Raw genomic sequence first — 7,187 nt, forward strand, 5'->3', positions numbered from 1 at the left:
TAACTTAAAATTAAATTCCACCTATGGTCCGGTAATCATATCTGATAGGTGTGACACCTCGCCTAGGTGGTGGCGACCCTTGCTACTCTAGCTAGTCGTTATGCAAGTGGCAAACCACGTTGTTGTTACAGGCCAAAATATAAAAAGCCCGCTTGCAATGTATAAATGATTTTTTTCTTAAACCTATTTAGAATATATAATGTAATTCAAAATAATACCCTGTTAAATTTGCTTATGTATAAATAATAACCAAGACTTACAATTTCATTTCTCAAATTTGTAAGATTAAAGTATTTTCCATGTTAACTATGTCATTAAAAAAATATATAATAGTGACTAGCTCGGGAACGATGAAATTCATGACTGTCGTCTTTTACGAATATCACAAAATTGGATAGAAATTAATCCTCACAATACTCTCAAGACATATTAAATTTGGCACCGAAAGAAATATGGACATAAAATGGCTCGCTTGTGAATGCTAGACACAGACTCATTTTTTTTTAATCGACTATTAGATTGACTGAAAATTTAGCATACTTATATAAAAGTAAAAATAAAATTAAGCTTAACATTTTAGGGGGATTTTTATTTTAGATATTATTTAATTATGTAGAATTTATTAATTAAAATAATTTAAAATTTGACATCCTTCATTTATAAATAGAATAATTAAAAAAAAAAAATAAATTTTTCCATTAGAACTAATGTTATTTAGATGACACAGTTATTGGTCCTTTTTTAAAATTGATTTTGTACCTATCACAGTTAAATAAAAATTCAATTTTTGGAAAAAATATAAAGTAAAATAATCTGCCTAATTATTAAAAAAAAATTAATTTCCAAAACCAACACATCTGTTTTTATTGATAAAATATTTTAAATTGTGCCAATAACTATACCCCTGTCAATAACTGTATACTTTATCTACATTTTATAAATGCAATTAATTAACAATACTAATGGGCAATAAATAACAAGGAAAATAACCCAACCGGATAGTCTATTAATAGCAATAATTTTAGTTTATATCGTGTATATCGATCAAATTTTAAGCGAAAATTCGATCAACTATTTTCAGTAGATGGAAAATATATTTTAAAGTGGCGACAAATTCATTGATAATTTTCAACTCGATGGACAGATATTTGATAAATTTAATACTGACGTCAAGTAGTAAGAGCGACAAATTCAAATAAAAGATAATCTTATTTGAAAAGTTTGAGGATTTATCCATGTTTGCAGTTAATTGCTGACGTTTCGGACTCATTGAAGAGTCAATCTTCGGAAGCACTCAAGAACAATGGATACACAATCAAAAATATCAACAAGGCAATCAGAAAAGCAGAGAAAAGAAAAAACACAACACGCAATGACGATGAAGAAAACAAAGAAGATGAAAAGAAAGGAACTTTAATACTACCGTACATACAGGGAATCACTGACCGCATTTCAAGAATCGCAAAAAAACTTAAACTAAGAACTGTTTTTAAACCGAACACAGTCGCAGGATCACTACTCCGGAACCCGAAAAATAAGCTACCAGAGATGGAAACATCCGGAGTATATGAAATACCGTGCTCTTGTGGTAAATCCTACATTGGACAAACAGGAAGAGCTATTGCAACAAGAATAAAAGAACACGAAATAGACGTGGATTACCAAAGGACAGAAAAATCCGCAGTATTCGAACACGCTAAAAACAAAGGCCATGACATCCAATTCGATAAAGTAAAAATACTAAACAAAGAAACTCATTTTGGCAAACGAATGTACAAAAAGGCAATAGAAATCGAAAAATGTTCAGAGAATTTCAATAGAGAAGACGGATGGAAAATAAGCTAAACTGGTTACCCATCATACACCAGACAAAAAGAAAATCAACTAACAACGCTGAAAACAGTTCAATACAAGAAAAAGTTACTATAAACGTAATGGAAAACTGTTGGTGCAGAAAAGGAAGACCAAAAAGCCAAGAATTTCAAAAACAACAACAATAAACAAAAACAAAAACAAAGTCGTCAACAAAAACAAGATACCGTAAACAACATGAGTCATAAACAGATATGATAAACAACCAACGTACAAAAATAGACTGATAACAAGATAAGCCGTCAGTAAAGTTTTAGCCACCGAGCAGTAACTATCTCTCCGAAAATGGACTCTGCATTGAGTCCGAAACATCAGCAAATAACTGCAAACATGGATAAATCCTCAAGCTTTTTAAATAATATGACAATCCATGAAAGTTTCAACACATTCATAAAAGATAATTTAACAAGTAAACTGGCAAAATGATATTGGTAAGCGTTAAAAACAATTTTAATGTTCTGTCCTTTTTAATTATACAGACTTATGGAAGCAACGTTGTTGTTGGATAGAATACTTTCATACCATTTAGCCGCCAATCACGTTCTCTCATTAGATTTATTCATTGTACTATACATTTATGACACTTTAATTTTATTCATCTGATTATTTGAATTTATCACTCTTAATACTTAGCTCGTTTGACTTCATTCAAAGTGTGGCCAAAAAACTAATATCTATTAGTTATAATCTGTATTAATTAATACAGGTGTGATCGATAAGTGACAGTCCCATTAAATTTAAACAATTTTTTATGCATAAATAATCATTATCTTCTTATCCTCTATGCCAACTATTTGGGATCGAATATACTTTATTTTAATTCATTTTATTTATTGATTTTTACAAAATACTTCTGTACTTATAAGGATGCATTATATATATGTTACAACATTTTATTCATTAATTTATCACATATCTTAATAAATAGTTGATTTTTAAGTGAAAATCCCTTCTATTGTGCTACTAAATAATTTAAATTGTTAAAAATTTTAAGTAAAAAAGGATTACATTGATTTGATGATGAGAATTATTTTTCTATAGTTCAAATTTTAAATAAATGAGAAATATTAAGTTTACAAATTTTTACTAGTTATCAGGTTTTATATAAAATAGAATAATCACCTGACTCATTTATATATTTATTTGTAACCTTTATACTGTTAAATTAACAAGATTTTTATACAAATCTACCAACAAAGGGCAAATTTAAATCTATGAGGGATAGACTTACAAATAACCTAAGTAATTTTAAAATAACTATTTTCAAATAAATAAAAATTTTGGCACAAGTTTCCATTAAAATAAACAAATCTTATATAATAAGATTGTCTAAAATACCTAATATCTAAAAAAACAATTATTTTTTATCTTAAAAAATAACAAAAATAAAAGCTTCTTATAAAATATCATAATAAAATCACTGCACTATATAAAATAGTTACAATAAATCAATGTTAATAAGTATCGTTTTTTTTTCAATTTCTAATATTTAAAAATATTAGCTGTTTAATAATTGTGATAAATATTTTACAAAGCATAGCCATGTATTTGATCAAACATTTGAATATTTTACAGAGTACTTTGTTTCCCTGAGGGCGGTTTAAAAAAAAAATTATTTGTATAAATTATTATTTGGTGTTTAGTAAGTAACGTAATGGATTTCTGTTGTTCTCATTATTTAGAAAAATTTCTTAATTTTTGTCATATTCATGACATGAACATGTTGGAAAATACTGGTGCTAGTTTTGGTCCATGGAATGGTTTGAAGAAGAAGCTTTTAGCACAATATACTCAAAAACCAAAATAGTGACTGCGATACGTAGACGACATAATTGTATTGTGGCAACACGGCGTTGATCAATAAAATTTTTTCTTACAACATAAACTTCAACATACAATTCACAATGGAAACCGAGAATAATGAATAATTGCCATTTTTGGATGTACTAGTCAAAAAATAGCCCAATGAAAATTCGGCACGGGAGTGTACATATTCGTAGTCACAATCTGTAGTACTGTTTCGTTTGTTTTTCATCAGTCCGGTAGCCGATGGCTCTAATTTCATAATCGTGTCAGTGTTGGCGATATTTTCCGGTTTGGTAGCAATCTTGTCCGCGTAAGATCCGTTTGGATTCACGGTTAGTAATTTGACGCCGTAGGGCACTCTAGCAACATTGGTCGTTTCTGACCGATAGGTGACTAATACGGTGTTTGTATACATATCGTGATTTTCGTCTGCCGAAAATGATTCAATATACAACGGTAAGGGCTGTATGCAGAGAACTCGGACGTTTTTTACGAGGATTTTAAACATTTTTAATTGCTCTCCAAAACACAAAAATCGCCGTGATTCGTTCAAAATTATTTACTTTAAGTGCGTTTATTCGGTATCCAAGTAAATATAAATAAATACAGTATACAGTTTACACACTACGTTTCACGATAAACACATCGCGTGCCCGTTGAAATTATCAGCCAGATGAATTAAATGTTTTATTTTGTTTTATACAATCCCTTATTGCACGGGGTCTTTCGAGCTCCTTCCATTCAAGAATAGTCAAATTGAATTAAAATTGGTTTTATAATATCTCCGTAAAAATTACAATATTAAATTATTGTATATAAATTTCATACTAAATTTAATTACTATTTATTCATATATTATAATTATAAATCAAATAACTAATCGGGATAAAATTAAGGCAATAAGAGTTATTTTTGCTTTTGAAATAATCTACCAATTTCTTAAAATTAAACTCTATCTACAGATTTGCATCGAAGCGTTTCTTATGATAGTGATTTTAATCACTCTCAGACATCATCTATACTTGTCTCTACTATGCCGCGACCCCACTGTGCTACCGTTTTTTTTAAAGTTATGTTTCCGTGTAATGTACGGTTGCTGCGTCGTGTATTAAAAATAAGGATTTTCCATAGTAATGAGTCAGCCAATAAATATAAAATTTACATGAATCTAACTTACTATGAATTTATACAAAAAGCTTTTTAGAATTTTTGAAAACTTGTATAAAATGTAGAATTTTTTCAATTTAAATTTTGAAAATGTTCTGGGAAAGACTGTGTTTTTTAAATATATGTTAAAATAAAGCTTATTTTATGTACTAAAAGTTCAAAAAAAAAAAAATTTGTACCGACTATTTATTTTCTATGTCTAAATGGCAGTCAATGTAGAACAAAAAATAGGAGTTAATCTTGCTTTTGGAGTAATCTACCAACTTCTTAGAATTAAACATTATCTACAGATTTGCATCGAAACGTTTTTTATGATAGTGATTTCAATCACTGTCAGATATCATCTATACTTGACCCAACTAAGCCACGTCCATACTGTGCATTCGACTCCATTGTGCTACCGTTTTTATCATAACTTTTTTGTCGCGCAGTTAACAGCAACAATTGATAACGGTAATGAACTGATAAATATATAATTAAACGACCGCTACATTATATAATATAATATTAAATAGTAAGTATTATTATAATTTATATTTACTATTTCTATTGATTGTGATTCATAATCTACGGGAAAATCAAAAGAAGAATAATTTACTTAAGTAGGTATATCTATTTTTATATGGCCTAATGAATTTTAAAAATGGCCTACTTGAAATCACACACATCCAAAAAAAAAATGACGTCCTTATATGCAGGCACAAAATAATATAACCACAAAAGCATTTACCAGACAATTATTCCCACTTGTAAATTAAATAATAATAAAAAGAATAAAAAATATCTCAACTAAATATTTAGGTTGCGAAAAGTAAAATCATATTCTATTAAAAATGATGTGCGTGGACGTTTTTGATAAAATTTTTAAACGCTCGCCAATGTACTAAAATTCATCTTTCTCATCTTCGCTAATAGTTTTATTAAAATAAGGTAGTCGAGTTCTTTTATTAAATATTTTTTTTTGAAAATTGTATGTTTAAAAAGGAATAATTTTTCAATTGTTTTTTAGATTCGACGCGAAGCTGAGAAGATGAGGTTTTATATATAATAAGATTATTAAATATTTTATTTTTTTACATACAGTAAAAAATTATATGCAATATGTTAAAATTGAAGATCAACAATTATTTAAAAAAGTAAGTAATGTAAAATATTTATTAGATCTAATGTTGAAAATGTGATATCTTTGAGTATCATTTGTATCAGAGGCGGAACTACATATGTGTAAAGGCGGGATTTTCCGCGGGCCTCGTTGTTAAAGGAGCCTCATAGCGAAATTTTTAATTATTTATGTTATTTAATAAAAAAATTAGTTCATTGTATTAATCATAAAAATATTAGATGCAATGCATTTTGTAACATTTCAAGTAAACAAAAACATGAGATATTGAAATATTATTATTCTAATGTTCACCACGAAAACGAACCGATAAGGGTATAGAGTCTATACTATAGACTATAGTATATTTTTTAATTATTTTTAATATATTATTAGGCGACAGAGAAAATGAACGTCTTAGACGTCATTTGCAGTACTTAGGTAAATACTAAAATTAAACTATTTGATATTAAAACTAATGACTGAATATATTTTTTTACGTACTTGCCGACAAGGTATAACATGTAATTATTTAAGTTTAAACATAGAATTAGTAGGTATAAAATAATATCGTTATTTGTTTTTAATTTAATCTAATACATCATAAAACATTATAAAGTAGACTTAAGATTTAATCTAAAGAACTGATGTTATTATTGTCTATGTAATTTTTAATTTTTTAACCCGTCGTTGGTAAACTTATGTTACGGATCATGATTGCTAAACTGTGAGCACCGCGCTCACACGTTACTTTTTCCTTTATTAATAATTACTCGATCAACTCAAAAAATTGAATCATACATAGAAAAGTATCATTTTGCTCACTACCAATTGGTAAAATATTTTTTGTAAAATATTAGTATTTTTATTATTTATGCGACTGGTATTGTGAGTACCAGGCGCAGGTTCAGAAACGTCACTGTCCGATTCATTTTCAAAAAATTGGACGGGGTCAACTCTTGGGTTGACATAAGTCTTCTAAAAACTGTTCTACAGTCTCCTCCGACAAAGATTAAACATTATTGGCCATTATTTTGAAAAAAAATAAACGTATAAGCAATTAAAATAATATGAAATTGATAAACTGTGAAAGCAACGCTCACTTTATCGGTACAGTCAACTTTGCACACTGAAAACTTGAGGAAATACAGATAGCGGCTTTTTTTTTTTTTGTAATTATTGGTAAGCTTTTATTTGAAGGTAATAAGAAAATCAAGCAAAATAACAAACATTTATGTGACTG

This window comes from Daktulosphaira vitifoliae, unplaced genomic scaffold (genome assembly GCF_025091365.1).
Source record: "Daktulosphaira vitifoliae isolate Bord-2020 unplaced genomic scaffold, ASM2509136v1 Scaffold_5, whole genome shotgun sequence".
Lineage (NCBI taxonomy): Eukaryota > Metazoa > Arthropoda > Insecta > Hemiptera > Phylloxeridae > Daktulosphaira > Daktulosphaira vitifoliae.